At 46.4% G+C, this 18,774-nt stretch overlaps 1 protein-coding gene and 1 long non-coding RNA gene across 2 annotated transcripts in view; one reads left to right on the top strand and one right to left on the bottom strand.

Annotated features, from left to right (window-relative positions):
- Positions 1 to 18,774, bottom strand: part of GABBR2 (gamma-aminobutyric acid type B receptor subunit 2) — a 338,745-nt gene that overhangs the window by 290,738 nt on the left and 29,233 nt on the right. The window lies entirely within an intron of this gene.
- Positions 11,874 to 13,485, top strand: LOC115276550. Its single transcript, XR_003901994.1, has 3 exons — positions 11,874 to 12,086; positions 12,174 to 12,401; positions 12,578 to 13,485. It is a non-coding gene; the product is annotated as an uncharacterized LOC115276550 (long non-coding RNA).

Raw genomic sequence — 18,774 nt, 5'->3', positions numbered from 1 at the left:
AGCATCTCTCGGGCCTGCCATCTTCTTTCCCCAACTCCTCCTCTGGGCCAACAGATCTGCTCCAGAGAAAGCCCAGGGGATGCCAGGAAGGCATGGTGGGCTTCAGAAACAGATAGCCCCAGCTTTGATCCCTGCCCCACCTGACACTAGCTCTGGGATTTGGGCAAGGGCCATTAGCCTTCTCATTCGGCTTCCTCATCTGGGAACACCAGGTCCATGGGAGACTGCGTGAAATCCACATCTGGCCATGTGCCTGTCACCCAGCAGGAGCATCATAAAAGTTGTGCCCTGCCCCCCTCGACGCCCAGGGTGGTGGATGTGCCAGTTTTATGAACAGGCCACCTACTTTCCCTTCTTCACTCCACCAACAGGAGGGAGAATTAGGTTAATTACACTGAGAAGAAAGACAAGAGGGTAATAAGGTCTCCCATCCCATCTTTTGTTCACAAGTTAAATAAATGTAAAACTTCTTACCTAAATGATGTTCAGATGTTTGACCTCATTACCCTGGGTGCTGGCCGAGGGGTGGGGGCTGGTCACTGAGAAGCAGATCTCGGTCATTCAAGAACCACTTTGCTTATGTAAGAATGAATGCTCATTCTTACCTTGTGAGTTGAAATGTCAATTATTTTTTAAATGCTTAATTTTTTTTTCTCCAAGCAAGTTCCCAGGAGCATTAGGAAAGAAAGCAGCTGACGGTGATGGCACCCAAATACAGGACTATTTCTCTAAGCCCTCTTCCCTACTCTCTCCTTATTTCGATGTTTATAATCATGCACGATGGGCTTCTACCACCGGAGAGCATTTTCACAACGTATCTCCATGTTGTGACATCGCCGGCATGTCTGCCGTGGCAAGGGGGGTATGATGTGGGCTTGAGAGCGCTTCTCCAGGTCTGGTTCTGCACCAGGTAACCCCTCCCCTGCCCCCTCTCTGAGTAGGTTTCCTCCTCTGCCCAGCGGTGGGCTTGGACTAGATCAGGGGTTCCTAAACCCTGCTCAGTTAGCATCATCATCCGGCCTCACCCAGACCCACCTCTGGGGAGTGGAAATCCGTAGTATTTAATGACTTTCAATCCCCTAGCACTGGGACACACCCAGTCTGGCATCCAGCCACACTAGAGTATCTTTACATTCTTTCCAGGACGGATATTCCACCTTTTGGATGACCCCAAAGAATTGATACCTTATAATAACCTTAATCATTTCCCAATTTCTAGGCATCTGAGTTATTTTCCGTTTTGCTAAATACGATTCCTTTTAAATAGGTCATGCCAGCTCCCATTTTTCGTCACTCACAGGCATCCATGGCAAACACAGAGCCCAAAGGAAAGTCCACATCCTAAAGGTCCATTAAAAAATAATGGATGTCTCAGAATCCAGGTCAGTTTCAAAGGTAGATTTCTCCTGATTCATCTCTCAGTGACGACAGGACAGGGCTGGTAGATCTGATTTAAATCTAAGTGATTTAACTCTCCAGTCAGGAGGACTCAATTTGACCAATTTTTCTCCAACAAAAGATGTGTTCTTTTTTCAGAAATATAACCTTAAAGCCTCCTTTATAGCTCAGAGACAAATGCAGCTTTCTTCTTTGCTAAAAAAAAAAAAAAAAAAAAAAAAAATCATGATTTTATTAGTATCCTTGAATGTCAAATCTAGAAGGCCTAGTGGTCACCAAGTCTGACCCTGTAGGATCCCAAAGAGGTAATGACCTTCCAAAGTCCTGCTGAGAGTCTGAGAGTTTGCGGCAAGTTGGGAGAAGGGTGGAGCTCTGGACCCCCAGGCAGTGTCTCTTCACCACAGCCCTCTGCCTCCAGCTGAGTTCACTGTCCTTCCCAGGAATATCAAGATTACAAAAGAACCCTACACAATGCCTAGGCTTTCCTTTTACCCACAACTAACCAAAGCAATGGGCTACAAACAGCAGCAAAAGAAGGAAAAAGCTTTCCTCTCAATTCACAAGCTAAGACACTAAGGTTTCAGACACGTAGGCAGCAGCCTCTCAGTTTTATAGCACTGCAACAACCAAAAAAATACGTATATTTTATGCCTCCAGGAAAAATGGACTGAGAAATACAGACATGATGGTGCAGTGGGATTAATGATTTCCTTCTCTGTTTCCCAAAATAGTGGTGTGTTGTTCCAAAAATAAGTGTAGACCTTACAACCACAAAAACGGGTGAAGCTCTTGGAAAGGGGACATCTGGGGGCTATCAAAAGAAAACAAACAAAAGGAAAACAAAAGGCAGCCATTTAAGTTGCGTCGTGTCTGCTGAATACTATGCCTGTCTATTTTGGATATCTTCTCCAACAATAAGCATTCACAGCTATGCTAACAAAATACTCTGCAGTGATTTATATGTCTGGACCTACAATGTCTTCAGTGAAGGCTCAGAGGTGGTCTCTCCCCTCCAAGGGTCCCAGAATACCAGACTCATTTGGCTTAACCGACTGAGCCACCCAGGTGCCCCTACCAGACTCATTTGGAAGACAATCAGGTGTGGTCTTGCCATAATCCCTCTGTCGACTTGAATTTCCACTTGTATTTTCTATTGTGTTCTTTGTTAATTTTTCCCATGTTTAGGTCTTGTTTCCCCAAGAATCAAGACAATGGCCTCAATTTAGCTAACTAACCCCCTTGCTTGAGTAGCAGTGTAGCAGAATCCAACTAAATGACTAAGGACAATTTTCTGCTCCACACCCTAAGCTAACTGGGTGACCAAGGGTGATTGGGTCAACCCCTACTCAACGTGTTTCCCCATCTTTAAAATGGGAGTTAAAAGAATATGACTTACCTCATAGGGTTAACTCAGTTGGTGTTTTTTAAAATACCTAGCATTGTGCCTGGCAAAGAAGTACAATATAATTGATAAATTTTAAAATACCTTCACCAGCCCAAACATTAATGAGGTCATCAGCCAAATCCCAGATAGTGGGGAGCACTACAGGACAAATGACCCAGTTTCGTTAACAAATAAATTGCAAGGAGAAAAAAGAAGAATGGAAGGAAGGAGATGAAGGGAGGGTCCCAACTGATGATTAAAAGACGTTCTCAGAGTTATTCACACATTTATGTTCATAGAAGCATTATTCACAATAGCCCAAAGGTGTAGGCAATGCAAGTGTCTGCCAATGGATGGAAGAACGAGATGTGATACAAAAATACAACGGAATGTGATTCGGCCTTAAAAAGAAATGAAATTCTGACACACTGCAATGTGCATGAACCCTGAAGACATTATGCTAAGTGCAATAAAGCCAGCCACAAAAGACAAATTCTGTATGATTCCACTCATATGAGGTACCCAGAGTAGTCGAATTCATAGAGACTGAAAGCAGAATGGTGGCTGAGAGGTTCTTTTTTCCTGAAATCTAACTTAAGGTCTCCTTTACAGCTCAGAGACAAATGGAGCCTTCTTTGTTAAAAAAAGGAGGAGGAGGAGGAGGAGGAGGAGGAGGAAAGAAACTCATAATTTTATTAGCATCCAAAAATCCTTGAATGTCAAAGATGGAGCAGCCTAGTGGTCACCTATTTTGACCTATAAGATCCCAAGGAGGTAGTGACTTTCTGAGGTCCCACTGAGAGAGTACAGAATAGACTTTTGGGCAAGTTCTATAATAAAAATGTTCTATGGACGTAAGTAAACTTAATGCCTCAGGACTATACACTTAAAAATGGCTAAAATGGTCAGTTTAATGTTCGGTACATTTTACTAGAATTTTTTTAAAGATGCTGAGAAATATATCAACCCATCACCACATGTGGAATTGATTCAAAATAAATTCAAAGATGTATGGCATTTATGAAACAACTGGAAACAGGAGTCCTGACTGGGTATTTTATAATATTAAGGAATTAAAGCTGATTTTTAAAGATGTGGTAATGGTTTTTAAGAGCCCTTACCTTTTAGAGCTGTCAACAGAAACATTTACAAATGAAACCATTTAAGTTGTGAGATTAGCTTCAAAATAATGAGGAACAAGAGGAAGAAGAAGACTGGAAGAGTCATAAAACAGGACTGGCTACACGGTGGTAACGGCCCAAGCCGTGTGATGGGTACGTAGGGCTCTTCATACTTTTCTGTCTGCTGTATGTTTGTAAGTTTCCATCACAAAATAAGCCAAACAGTTTCTCAATGGTCTAGAATGGTTCCTGACACACCACTGCTGTAGGATGACCGCTGGTTAGTGTCATCCGGTTAATTCCAGTCCCAAGACCTGAGGAGCACAGAAGGGCCCAGATCTTCCCCCAAATCTTCCCTCTGCATTCTTGGCACCAACGCAGACGTTAGGACTGCTCATCTATTTAAGGGGCCACAGGAGTCAAGGACCTCACGGCTGGAGAGCGCTTTTCAGCTGAATTACCTTCATTCCAGAGAAGAGGACCCGAGTCCCAGAGAGTTCAGTGAGTGTCCTGTACCCACTAGCCTCAGAATCAGAGCAGAAACCTGGATCTGTGGCTACAGAGCTGTCCTGTGTTCCCTGCTCCACGCAGCCACCTGTCTCCTGCTCCCAAACACTAAAGCCTTGCTCCTTCTTTCCTCCTCTCCTTCAAGTGGGCCCAGAACCCGCTTCCTACCAGTCTCCCTCAGTTAGGCTAAAGCCTTTCCCCTAGTGTTCTCCAGGTGAGCGGGAATTCTCGCTCTCCTCTTCCAGGTTTCCATTTCCAGGTTGTGGGTCCTCTCCCGGGCACTGCAGGTTAGAAGAACGGCCACCAGGTGGCCTTACCAGGTGGCTCTAAGGTCTGAAGAGCCAGGCTTTCCAGCCCTGTTCCCCAGGAGCAGGGACGCTCGGCCCTGGCGGCACATTCAAGTCACCAGGGGACATCTGAAAAGCACCAAATGCCAGGGCCCCACCTCCAGAGATTCTGACCTAATTGGTCTGGGGTGGCCCCAGGCATCTTGTTTTTTTAAACTCCTCAGCTGTTCTAAAGTGTAGCCAAGGCTTTTGATACAGCCGCAAAGCCAACAGAATCCTTTTCTCAAATTCGCTAGCCCTCTTCACCTACAAGATAGGACACTTCCTTTTTTTAAGTTTTTAATATATGGCTGAAATACAACTATCATTGGCATAAATATGAAGGCAAAAATGGAATGCACAGTAAATACATTATAAAATGATTAAATTAGACCCAGATTTAATGAAAGCAATTTTTGAGGTTCCTAGGTAGAATGAAGTATCTTCAACTGTCACCCCCTTTCTGTCCCAGCTCTAAAATGGGACACTTGTCACTCTTCTCTCTGGATATTAATTCAAAAGCCACGAGGATATGAGACCATTCCTGTCCCCAGTGGCTGTCAGCACAGCCTCTCTCCTCCATGCCTAACGGGGCTCCCCACGGGTTTCCAGGGCAGAGGTAAACACACATGCATGCGTACATGCACACCCTTCACATATCTACTTGTCTCCATAGCTGAGGCCATGGAAAATACTACTCTTCAGAGTCATAGTTAAAGCTATCTTTTTTCCTGGTCAGATGGGAGAGGTATCCGTGCACAGTGCCTCCCTTCAGCTTATGGAGAAACTGAGCTCTAACATGATCGGATGTGTGTGATATGCCAGGTACCAAGCCCTTTAAGTGTATTCTGTATTCCCATTTCATCCACAAAGGAAACAGATCAGAGGGATTATGCTCAAGGTCACACAGCTCATCCGTGGGGCCTTGGGTCTTACATTTTGGTTTTCAGACTGCAGACTCAGTGGGCTTTCCATCATATGGCCAGACCCATCCCTCTCACATGCCCACGTGGAAAGTGCACAGACCCAGAGCTACGGTCGTGGAAAGAGCAGTCCCCTGGAGCCCTGGCAGGGTGCTCGTGCACAGCGCAGGCCATCATTGGTGCCCACTCTTTGCCAGGCACCGTGGAAACAGAGCTGAGCACTGCTCTGGGCCCCCTGCTGCCGCGGCACCGCTCCATCACAACCCTTCTCACTGCCAACGCTGTGGTCTGTTGCAAAGTGCAGCCTCCAGTGAGAGCCACAATAGCAGGAGAAAGAATATCCTTTTCACTGTCATTCACTCACTCAACAAATACTTATTGAGTGCTTTCCATGTGTCAGACAGTGCAGACTCAACAGTGTGCTAATATGAAGAGAATTAGTAAAAACAGAGATGAGTCGGAGAGTTACGCAGATGCACATGCAGTTGCAAGCTGATGGGTGCTACCAAAAAGCACGGGTCAGTAGAGAACACAGAGCAAAAAGAGAAGTCCTTGATCAGAAGAGCGAAGGACTTGATCAGAAGGAAGGCTCCCGGAAAGAAGCGGGGTCAGAGCTAAGCTCCGAAAGATGTGTTGGGGTTCACCAGACAAGGGGCAGTGGGCAGCAGGGTGCTGTATGAAGAGGAACTACACAGCATATACAAAGACCTAAAACAAGGTCCGGATGCCGCAGTGCTGAGAGCAAGGGGACAGAAGTAAGAGAGAAGAATGGGGATTAACAAGGGGCTGGTCTGTGCAGGACCTTAAAAGTGGTGTGCGGACTGTGGCCTTTATCTGGCTGCAGTGTAGGGAATGAAATGAGAGTGGGTCAAAGTGGACAGAGGGAGACAGAAGGTCAGCGCAGTCTCCATAGAGCTGCATGATGGTGGCCTGGAGCAGGGCAGGGGCAGAGGCAAGAAGTCAATGGATCCAGGAGATACGTAGGAGGGATATACACAATGGAGAAGAGGAAGGGGCATGACGGATGACCTCTGGCCTCCGGAAACAGATGGATGGTGGGCCATACCCAAGAAGAGGACCCTGAGGAAAATGCACAGCCAGGAGTAGAAACCGAGGAGCTGCAATCACACCTGACACACTCCATCACTGGGCTCAGCCCAGCCTCATGTTGCTGTCTTATTATGAAGAGAAGAAAAAACAGTTGAGCTGATATTTTGAGTAATAAGTGGGCAAGTACTTCAACATTTAATTTATATGTCACTAGTTTCAAAACTCATTTTCAAACCTTCCTATAATCTTACCAGGTTTACGTACACTGACATTATAACACCCAAATTATTTCTGATCTAAAAATAATTACCCCGTATGTTGCTTTGCCTGAAAAAGTGTGGAGAGAAATTATTGGCAAGGAATATTTTTCCATTGCCAAAGAACAGTGAGCCAATTACCAGCTATGCCTTAACTCATTTCATCCATTCTTAAGAAAACCTATCAGAAGAGAGACACAGCTCCCGAATGCATTTTGGAATGAGGATGTCCCAGCAGGAGGGCAGAGCACTGTGAAGTGATTATGGAAACATGAGATATAGGGAGATCCAGACAAGAATCAGTCAACAGTCGGGAGGTCTGTTAACAGGTTGGTGGGTTATGGGTACTGGCAAGATCAAGCAGTTCTTTGATTCTGGATCACAGGCTGCAAACGGGTAGCTCTTGGGCCATACGCAACTTTAAACAATCTTGTTTGTCCCATAGAGTACTATTTTTAAAACCTGAGCCAATATTTTAAAAATCCAAATTTCTGGCTTTTCTTAAAACATGTGTAGTAGATCTGGCCAAACTGGGCCAGCCTCCCATGTGGGAATGACCATCGGAAGCTGAAGAGCCAGTGCCCTCTGGCTGGGCAGGGCCCTCCCATCCGCCATGTCCCCTAACTGCTCATCTTAACCCAGCAGTAAGTGTCAGCTGATATTGATCACTGCACTTGCAATGCTGCTTTTCTACGGTGAAGAAATATTTCTCTGTACCAACATCTTTATTAAAAGCGGGAAAACAAAACATAAACCAAGGAGACTGCATGTTTCCAAGAAAAATAGAAACAGCATATTTCTTAACAGAATTAAAAACTATTCCAACAGGTGCAATTCACAAAGTGTGTCTGTGTCGATTTCTCTTTTCCCTGCTCTCCTCACTCATTTATATTACCCGACCAGTGCCTGCTGGCCCTTGCACGCTCCTCAATTTGCAACCTCTCCAGGTGCTGAGATCCCAGGTTAGGGATTCAGATACACAGAAGCGACTCAGTTCTTGAGGAAGGGCATATAAAAGATAAATGACCACAAAAGAGACCAGTGTTCAGTAATTAGAACCAGGATCCAGCGTAAGGGCCAACTCGGCCAACTCAGTGCTAATGAGGATTCTGACCATGATAGTCGTAACAACTGTTACTCATCACTGGCTGTATACTCAGCACCATGCGAGGTGCTTTACCTCTATTCCTTTTAATCCATTTTACAGATGAGAAACCTGAGGCTCAGAGAGTTTAGTCATTCACTCACAGTCCTGTGACTAATAAGTAAGGAAATCAGGTTGCAAACTCCAGACCCAGGGTCCACCACCATGGTTTTTCCACTGGAGATGCACATCAGAATCACCCTAGGAGATACTCAGAAATATATAGGCCTGGGCCCCACCCCAGAAGATTCTGACCTACCAAGTCTGCGTGGAGCCTAGACAATGCTATTTATTTACAGAGCTCCCCAGGCACTCTCTATGCATAGGCCCGGTGGAGAACCTTAGGCCTCCTTGTTCAACGAGTGAATGCTGGAGTGAATTGGCTGACACAAGTGAAACAGGCTAACTTTCCCCATCACCTGCTGTTACCAAGACCTGCCTCACAGCAGACTCCGCACATGGAGGCAAGTGCTCGTTCCAATCCATCACTCTGTCAACCCCACAAAGGCAGAAGCAACATCTGTTACACAAGGAGCCATTCTTTCTTTCTCAATAAGGCACCTAAAAATGGCTCTCCCAAAGTACCACTGACAGTGTCCTTCAGGGCTATATGTGCAGAGAACTTTGCGCCAGTAATGCAGAAGGGAGAAACCCTGACTTGGGGACCTGGGGGGCAACCTTAGAGCTCACGAATGCCACGTGGTAACAGCCAGTCTCACACGTTCAAGTTGTGGGACCCCAATTTTATTCTCCCTCTGGGCAAAATACTCCAAATCTGGTCACACCACAAATTGACTTTATTACAGCTTCAGAGGTGATGTTGCCTCAGCCAAGAAAAACTTCATATACTTCTCTTGAGCAGCTGGGTGTTCTAGATACTATAGATGATGGATATAGTCTTGCCTTGGCCACTAGGAAGCCCAGGGCCAAATTTCTGACTCACTTCTGGCCACTGTGCAGGTCCTTGTGCACACATTCCTCTGTACTCACTTCATCCCACTTCATTTTATGAGCTTTCCCTTAGTACCTTTACTGTTCTATTTAAACCATTATGCTATGGAAATTTCAACAAATCTTTTTTGTTTGTCTTACATTTTTAACCTTGTTTTATTCACTGCAGAAAACTGAAAGATATAGTTCAGGGGTCCGCAGACATTTCTCTGTAAAGGCCCAGAGAGAGAAAGTATTTTAATATTTTGCAGCCTAGATGGTCTCTGTCATATATTCTTTTTTTTAACAACCCTTTTAAAAATGTACAACCATTCTTAGCTTACAGGCTTTAAAAACAAGTGCTGTCATTTACTGACTTCTGATACAGATTAAAAAGTGTATTAGGTCATACCTTACTAGAAACAACTATTCAAATTATGGTTCATATCTTTTAAGACATTTTTATATGCATATTTTACTGAGATCTAGATTATACATACTACTTTGTGACCTGCCTTTTTCACTTAATAATAAGTCATTAATATTTTCCTATGTCAAAACTGGATACAGAAAGTATTGTATAGATATACCAATATTTATTCAACTAATCCTTGCTCCTTGAATATTTAGAAGTTCCCATTTTTCATTATTATAGATTATACACCAATCATCACCTTAGGATAAAGTCCTAGAAATGTTATTTCAAGATCAAAGAAGGTACATATTTTAAAGTCATTTGCTAAATCTTCTCAGATGACTCACCAGAATCACCAATTTATGCAGTATTCCCACCAGCTGTCTCTCTCCAGAAAGTGCTCAGTGCTGAAAGCCCAAGGTCATGCCCCCTTGCAGAAGTTGCCCGCATCCAGTGTGGGGGTACCAAAGCCAGGCCCCCTGCCTTCATCGGGGACCACTCCAGAGCTCACCAGGGAGATGCCTGAGGCTTCTCTGCAAATGCATTGCAGTTCAACCTCTCCCCTTGCCCAGTCCTGGTCCCCTCCCTCTCCTACAGGTGTTATTCCTGAAAGCACCTGCCAAAAAAAAAAAAAATTCCTGTATGCAAATCTCAAAGTTTTAGTTTCCCAGGGAACTCACCCTAAGGAACTGCTTCAGAAGTAGCTCTAGGAAGCAGAAGCAAATGAGATTTCAGAGGTGTCACCAAGAACCCCACGTTTGGCGGGAGGTGGGGCACTCAGCCCACGGCACACTCAAAGGGTACAACTAGATGGTTCACTGTGGTGAACTGGGATGGGATACTGGTAGAGGCCAATACTACAGGCATCTGACAGGTTCCAGGGGAATTGTAAGTAGGCGATGAGGATGCAATGGCTGCCAGTGGGTACAATCCATGTGCTGGAGGAAGACAAAGAGAGGCTGAGAATGATTAATCACCAACTGAAGCGTGCAGATCCGAGCCCTGCCTTCGGAGCGTACAAAGACACTAGCATCTCCTGCAGGGGAAGCATGGAAAAAGCAGAGCATCAGACCCAGGACTCCTATAAAAAGGCAGTCGAGCTCCAGGAAGGCTATGTTCTCTACCCGGATAAATCTGCCATGCCTAAATCAGGGCCCTGACTGGGAAGATGGGCCATCAGACTTGGAGGGGAGACATCAGGATGATGCACTTGAAAATCTGAATCCTCAGAGTCTCCTGAGCCCTCTGTGCCTGCAGGTGTGACACACGGCTCCCTATGGTAGGCCCAGATGGGGTCCAGAGACAGCAGTATGTACGCTCCCCACTCAGGATTCATCCCCATCTCCTTTCCTAGCCACCAGGCCAGAAACTACAGTCAAGTCACTGTTAATGCCAGGACGCAGCCAGCACGCACCCAGGAACGGGGAGGTTAGCTACATGCCTGGATTCTGAGGGTGGTGGACTGGGGGTGGGGGTGAGGGACACTAAGTGGTTAAGGGAGAATTTATCCATATGAGAGGACCCTCCCATGACATAGGATATAGGACCCTGGCAAGTGTCCTGGGAGGTGCTAACGCAATGGCTCTTAGAAGCCTGGCTCCCACTAAGGAAAGCAGAGGGCCAGGGCTCACAGGGCAGTGAGCATATGAGACTGGCTATACTGCCAAGGCCAGAAACCCACATGGAGACCATGTTCTGCGGGGGTGGGGCAGGGGTACCTAGCATAGGGGCCCAGCATCATCAAGATGCTCAGTGGCGGCTCTCTCCTCTGCAGGCCAGAGCTGATGACAGAAAACGCTGATCTAGACTGGGCTCTCTGACAGCAATAGGGATGACAGGGTCCCTAAAACTAAGAGACCAGACAGCAGCACTTAACTGCTAAAAGCAAGGTGGGTGCAATTATCCTAATGAATGGCAAGGTCAGGGTGGCAGTCAGAGGGCCCACTCCGCAGAGACCTAGGAAGATGGTTAACAGAACACAGCCTTCCTAGGGGGAAGACAGATGGACAGCCAAGAAGAGTATTGCTGAATTTATACAACCAAAAAATAAAGGATCAAGAATGGGGAATCAGGAGGCTGAAGGCAGCTGTCCCACAGACCTGAAAGCCTCTGCTCTGAAGGAGAGGCTAGGGAGTCCCACGAGGAAGGACCCTCTCACAACAGCCAGTATATAGAACAAGGTTTCTGTCAGTCTCTCCCCCAGAGGGACTCATAGAATTTATTCCCATAATCATAAACTTAGGAAAGAGAAAGACCCAGGTGTTTCAAAGATGATTAAACCCAGGGTCCGAGCTGATGTCAATATCTGAGGACCCCAAGGGTCACCAGGGCCCTCCTTGTAGAATGGAATTCTATGGGGATAACCAATGAAAGGAGTTCTGGCCCAAGCCCAGGTCATAATGAGTCTACTAGGTTCACAGACTCTCCAGTGGTTATGCCTCTGGGTGATCCACTGACCTCTCAGGGGTCCTGTGCCCAATCTTGACAGTAAATGGTCAGTGTAGCACTAATGGCCTGAGAAGCACATGGGGGGGTCAGAGGTCCAGGGCCCTCAGAGTTACCCCACCTAGTTAGCCTCCTAGACCACAGAGATACTGGGGTGTCCACAATAGAGAGCAAAGGGGAGAGATGGTAAGTAACAGGCATCCTCAATGACCAGCTGTAGTTGGGGGTGGCATGGGGGGCCATACTGTGTCCTACACTTTCTCTTATCCCTAGGAAGAGACTGCAAAAATGTGGAGAAGATGCTCCAGACAGGGTGAACTTACTGCCCAAAGGAAGTGACTATAAACGCAGAAGCACAGGATGGGATGGAGGCTGCAGCGCACTGCCCAGCCGCTCCCCTTCAGGGCCCAGACACCGCCCCCCCCCCCCCCCCCCCAAAGTGGGCAGTGCCGGCTGCTGACCGCGTGGCTGAGCTCTCTCCAGGACCGGCTGTCAGCCAAAGTGAGTAGTCTAACCCAAGTTTTCATCACCTCCCCAGGGACAGCTCATATCCAGTCATGCTGCCACCTATCCTGGCTTCGAGGCCCCCTGTGGGATCAGCTGAGGCCTGTGCTGCAACTTCCCCAAGTTCAACCTCTCTACCAGCACCGCCCCCCTTCTTCCCTCACTCCCTGCAGGTGCTGCTCCAGAGAACGGGCCGGCCCAGCCCGCAGTGTAAACCTGTGCGCAGACCTCCGCTCAGATTCCGGGTCCTGGGGATTCTGACCTACGATGATGTCTCCGTTGTGAACACTGGCCTGGCTGTTGTTTACGGCTGTAGAGGATCCTGCGGGGCACATCCCTGCCCCTGGGCTGCTGGGAATATCTGCAGCTGGTGGCTCAGCACTGAGTCCCTTCCAGCCTCAGGAAGCCGCCTCATTCCAAGGGCCAGTCACTGGCTGATGCAGGCAAACAAAGGCCCATTGCCTCAACTGGGGACAGCCTTGAACCAGGGCCATGGCAGCTCTGGTGGGGGCCCTGTAGGATCAGCTGAGGCTTCAGTGGAAACTGCCCAGTTGGTAGGCTCCTCCCTCTGCCCCTCCTGCCCTGCTCTGCTAACACTGGTCCTCCCCAGAGCACTCAACCAGCAAAACTTTTGCACACGCTTCTTCCATCTCAGAGTCTTTTTCCCTGCAAACCCACTGAACTTCATGGTGGCTTTGATTTTCAGACACATTTAAATTTTGGATTCGAATCAGTCTTTTCCTTTGTGGCTACCCAGTTTTGAATTGGGCTGTTTTAACATTTTAAACTTTTTTAATGTGATTGACCGGTCATCTGCAACATCCTCTGCTGAATCAGAGCTTTTCTCAATTATTTTACATCCTACATACACTTATTATATATGGCATTAGTGTATTTATTCGGTCAGGCTTCTAGAGTCTCTATTCTGTATCACTGACCAGTCCATTTCTTTTTAGTTTTAGAACACACTGTTTTAATCAGGGTAGCTTTGTAAGTCACTTTGTTAACTGCATTTTGTTTTATTTTGTGTTAGACTCCCTTGAATCCTTTTAGGAACATGGCAGAATGTTAATACCATAAATCTGTTTTTTTTTTTTAAATGTTTATTTTTTGAGAAAGAGAGACACACACAGAGCACAAGTGTGTGGTAGAGAGAGAAGGAGACCTAGAATCCAAAGCAGGCTCCAGGCTCTGAGCTGTCGGCACAGAGCCCCGATGCAGGGCTTGAACTCACAAACCAAGAGATCATGACCTGAGCTGAAGTTGGAGACTTAACCTACTGAGCCACCCAGGCGCCCCAGTACCATAATCTTAATATCTAAGATGTGATTGGTTCGTCATTCCACAAAGGGCTATGGGGCGTTAGTACTAGGACCCGGTCTGTCCTGCATGTTCTGTGTGCTCCGGCCCCAGCAATAGGGCTCACCCACAGTCAATTAAGTACAGACGTGCAGGAGACAGTAAGTGCAAATCATGGGGAACCTCATACAAGGGCTCAGGAAAGGCCTCCTTGAGGAGTGATGTTTGAGCTAGGATCTCGGGTAGGCAGCAGTAGGAGCATTTATCTGGGAGAGCTGAGCAGGGCAGGGACCCAGTGGAGGTGGACAGGATGTGCTCCAGGCAAAGGGCAGCATGCCCTTTCGGCAGTCTCCAGAGGAGATAGGACTAGGGAAAAAGGTCCAGGCCACAAGAGCCAACTAAAGGATTTTGGACTTTCTCCTAAGAGCATAGGAGGCTACTGAAGATGTTTAAAAAAAAAAAAAAAAAAAGCTTATTGAGATATAATTCACATACCATGCAATTCATCCCATATGTATAATTCAGTGGTTTTTAGTACATGCACCCATATGTGTAATCACCATGGTCAATTTTAGAAGGCTTTCATTACCTAAAAAGAAGCCCTAGACCCTTCAGAAACCAGCTCCTGCTTCCCCAGCTCTAAGAAGCCACTCATCTACTTGCTGGACATTGCATATGAATGGAATCATATAATATGTCGTCTTTTGTGACTGGCTTCTTCTTCCACATAATATTTTTTAAGGTTCATCCACATTGTACATCATTCTTTTTTAGAGAAAGAGAAAGCATCCAAGTGTGAGCTGGGGAGAGGGGTGGTGGGGGGGAAGAGAGTATGTGTGAGAATCTTAAATAGGCTCTAAGCTCAGTGCAGAGCCCTACATGGGGCTTGATCCCATGACCCTGGGATCATGACCTGAGCTGAAATCAAGAGGCATATGCTCAAATGACTGAGCCACGCAGGCGCCCTGTATATCATTCCTTTTAATGGCCCAACGACATTCTGTTTTAGGGATATACCACAATTTGTTTATCCATTCATCAGAATGGGCATTTGGGTTCTTTCTACCTGATTGACTATTATAAATAATGTTGCTATAAACATTCACGCATAAGCTTTTGGGCAGAGAATAAGTTTTCCTTTCTCTTGGGTATATGTCTACAAGTAGAATTGCTGGGTCATATAGTAACTCTGTGTTTAATAATTTAAGGAACCGCTGCGCTGTTTCCCAAAGTGGCTGCACCATTTTCCATTCCCATCAGCAGTATATGAGTGTGCCCATTTTTCCACATCCTCTCTCACACTTGTTATCATCTGCTTTTTGATGCTACCCATCCTAGTGGGTCTGAAGTGGCATCTCACGGTTTTGATTTGCATTGCTCTAATCACTAAAGGCTTTTAACTGAGGGCCGGACACAATCAGACATTTGAACAGCTCACTCTGGAAAAAGGATCTGAGGACAGAGAAGGGCATGAGGCTGCAGGTAAGATGCCATCGTAGCTGCCTGGGAAGGAGGACGGCAGCTCAGACTGTGGCGGAGAAGCCGGCGAGAAGGGACCAGTTAGAGAAATAAGGTTAAAGTCTACAAGGCCTGGAGATCACTGGATGAGGGCACGAGGGAGGTGTCAGGTTCCTGGTTTACATAACTGGGTGGAAGGTGGGGTCCTCACCAAAGGAACATAGAAGTTTGTGTTTTAATTGTGATAAAAGGCATATAACACAAAATTCATCATCTTCACCACTGGTCAGTATATAGTTTAGTGTGGGTATATTCACGTTGTTGTACAACCAATCCCCAGTACTCTTCCACCTTGCAAAACAGAAGCCCTAGACCCATTAAACAACTCCCTTCTTTCCCACCCGCCAGCTCCAGGCAGCCACCATCCTACTTTCTGTCTCTATGAACTTGACTATTCTAGAAGCCTCACATGGTATTTGCCTTTCTGTGGCTGGCTTACCTCCCTTAGCATAAAGTTCTCAATGTTTATCCATGTTACAGCACGTGACAAGTCTTCTTCCTTTTTAAGTGAATACACAGAAATACTTTTTGCTGACCGAGGAAAAGGCAAGGGTTTATCCAAACCACTCTCTTCTTCAATATCATGACTCTAAATTTTAATCTAAGCCATCTTCGAATTCTAATGACTCTTCCAACCCAATGCTTGCTTTGGCCCGATGCGCATAGCATTAGGATGACACCCTGCTGTTCAGGACCCAAACCTCCTAACCTTGACCCCTTTACTATCTTTCAAATTGACAATATGATTCTCAGACAATCTGATGGATAAAGGGCTTTCCTCAGAATTTCTTATTTGCTTATTTGCTGTAATTTTTATTTAATGAAATCATCTATTGGTAGAAACTACACAGTTTCTCCTGAAAACCAGTCCTAAGCTTTGAATCATTTTGGGCACTCGACAGTCCTCCATTACACAGAAGTTGCTCACGTCTACCTCCCTTCACTCTGAAAATTCTATGCTCTATTCTGAGAGATTTGGCAATTTCTGCTGCCTTTAATCATCTTGCCTGGCATGTGACAGGCAATCTTCTGCATTCACAATAATTTTATTACTTCATTATAGTGTAATCTTTTAGAACACATAATAAGCAACAATTCAGGAATCCAAATGCAAGTTAGAATCCAAGTGAGCCTCCAACGAAATAAGTGACCATAGCAACTGAGGTGGAAAATAGACGAAGCCCCATCTACACACAGATGATGATAATCTTCATCAGAACTCAGTCCTTGGCCTGCTGGGAGGACACATTCCAGTTTCAGAAGCATTAAAATATGGAAGGAAGATGTGCATCTTAGAATCAAGATACAGTGCGTAGAGAGAGGCAAAGGGAACATAAAGAAGGTCTACATACTGCAGCAGAAAGTACTAGCAGGTGCTAAGAGAATGAGAAAACACAAGACACAACAACCACACACAGCAGTTTTTATGCTCAAGAGTCCTAATGTGGGAGCAAGAAACCCTCCATGTCTCACGAAGCTCCCAGAGTGAAGAAGAAGATAAGCAATGAGGACTGAGATGAAGCCCTGGAATCATCAATAAAAGATTAAATTTAAAAAGTGTGAGGGGCGCCTGGGTGGCTCAGTCGGTTGAGCATCCAACTCTTGATTTCAGCTCAGGTCATGATCCTAGGGTCGTGGGATCAAGTCCTGCATCAGGCTCTGCTTTGAGCATGGAGCTTGCTTGGGATTCTCTCTTTCTCTCCCTCTCTTAAATAAAAGTAATAAGTACCACATCTGAGGGTGCCTGGGTGGCTCAGTCAGTTGAGCACCCAACACTTGATTTTGGCTCAGGTCATGATCTCACAGTTTATGAGTTTGAGCCCCATATCAGGCTGGTGCTGACAGTGCAGAGTCTGCTTGGGATTCTCTCTCTTCCTCTCTCTCTCTGTGCCCCTCCCCCACTTGCTCCCATGCAAGCACTCTCTCTTTCAAAAATAAATAAAAATTTTAAAAACAAAAGGGCACCTGGGTGGCTCAGTTGGTTAAGCATCCAACGTCTGCTCAGGTCATGATCTCATGGTTCATGGGTTCGAGCCCCCACATCAGGCTCTGTGCTGACAGCTCAGAACCTGGAGTCTGCTTAGGATTCTGTGTTTCCCTCTCCCTCTGACCCTCATTCACACTCTCTCTCTCAAAAATAAACATTAAAAAAAATTAAAAAAAAAACAAAGTACCACATCTAAGAAGTGGGATATTCACAATGCTTATCTCGAGAAGAGCAGAGTAAGGGAGAACACTGCTATTGTAAGAATTCTTTTGTTTTTTGGTACAATGAACATACATACAAAAAAAAGTAAAAACAAATCTTCAAGGAAAGAAATAAAATATTTTAGAAAAAAGTACAAAATGGCCAGAGTGAAGAAGAAAATAGTTATTTCTGGTGTTTAAATGCAGAAACCTTATTTCCCTGAAAACAGGTGCCTTAGGGCAATTCATGTCCTGAACATCATGAACAAACGCTGCCCCACCGTCCACAGAAGGCTCACGCGACGGCCCACATCAGTTGGGTTTTGCTACAGAGCAGCGCTGGGGGAACAAAACAAGGCCCGTCTGGCCTTATGCTCAGTGTTCATTCCTCAGCTGTTGTCTCTGAAGGTCACAGGAGCCTGGCTGCAGAGGAGATAAATGATGATGGGTTTTATAAGGAGGAAGCCTCGTTGGGAGCCTGCGAGTCCCTGCAAATGCCATTCACATGCCCCCACATCCATCTTCAAGCGAAGGACCAGAGGTTTATAAACTTTGCTTAACAGTTACGCACTCTTTCCGCCGGTGCTGTGGGCCTGGCATGGCTCGTGCCATTTGGTCATCTGGGTCCCTGTCACCTTCTAGGGAGGGAACAAGACGGGCTAATAAATCTGGTTAGCAGTTCCCTCCGACATCCAGGTCAGTGCCTGGGACACATCAGGGGCCTCACGATTTCCCTCCAGATGGAAGTAGAGCCAGCCCTCTACAAGGTTTCCATGTCCAGATTCAGTGAAATCATCTGTTCTTGCAAACGGGTTCAATCCACCGACACAGCCCAGAAATCACGGGGACTTCCTTGACATTGTTTGGAGGGGAAGGAACACGCCCACTCTCGGGAGCCATGAAGCCACATGAAACTGGGTGTATCAGAGGATCCTCCGGCCCCTCTTTACGCTTCTGTTACCAGCACTCGCTTCTGCCCCAGGAGCCCTGGGGGCTGGGGGCTGGGGGCCTGGCAAGCAGCAGAAATGAGTACAAGAAGACTCTGTACCTGGGAATTCAGTCTAGCTCTGGACACAGCCCCTGGCATAATACCTGCCCTAAGTACAGGCTCACTGCTCGTGACAGATGGAGTTGCCTCCGCTGGAGTGGGTGACAGGCAAGACAGGCGGTGATGCAGCACAGAAGAGCCAAACAGCCAAACCCCATGCATGACAGGACCCTGGGAGCACAAAGCCCTGAGCCTGAGGACCAGCAGTGCAGCCCTGTGCTCTAGAACCCACAGAGGGCCACAGGTCAGGGGGCAATCAGGAGTCTTGCTCAAGGACCGGGGTGGGGGGGGGGGCAGTAAGCAGCCCTGCTTTCCTCC

This window comes from Suricata suricatta, chromosome 13, assembly GCF_006229205.1.
Source record: "Suricata suricatta isolate VVHF042 chromosome 13, meerkat_22Aug2017_6uvM2_HiC, whole genome shotgun sequence".
NCBI classification, from domain to species: domain Eukaryota; kingdom Metazoa; phylum Chordata; class Mammalia; order Carnivora; family Herpestidae; genus Suricata; species Suricata suricatta.
The sequence above is the reverse complement of the archived record's forward strand: the minus strand, read 5'-3'. Positions and strand labels throughout refer to the sequence as shown.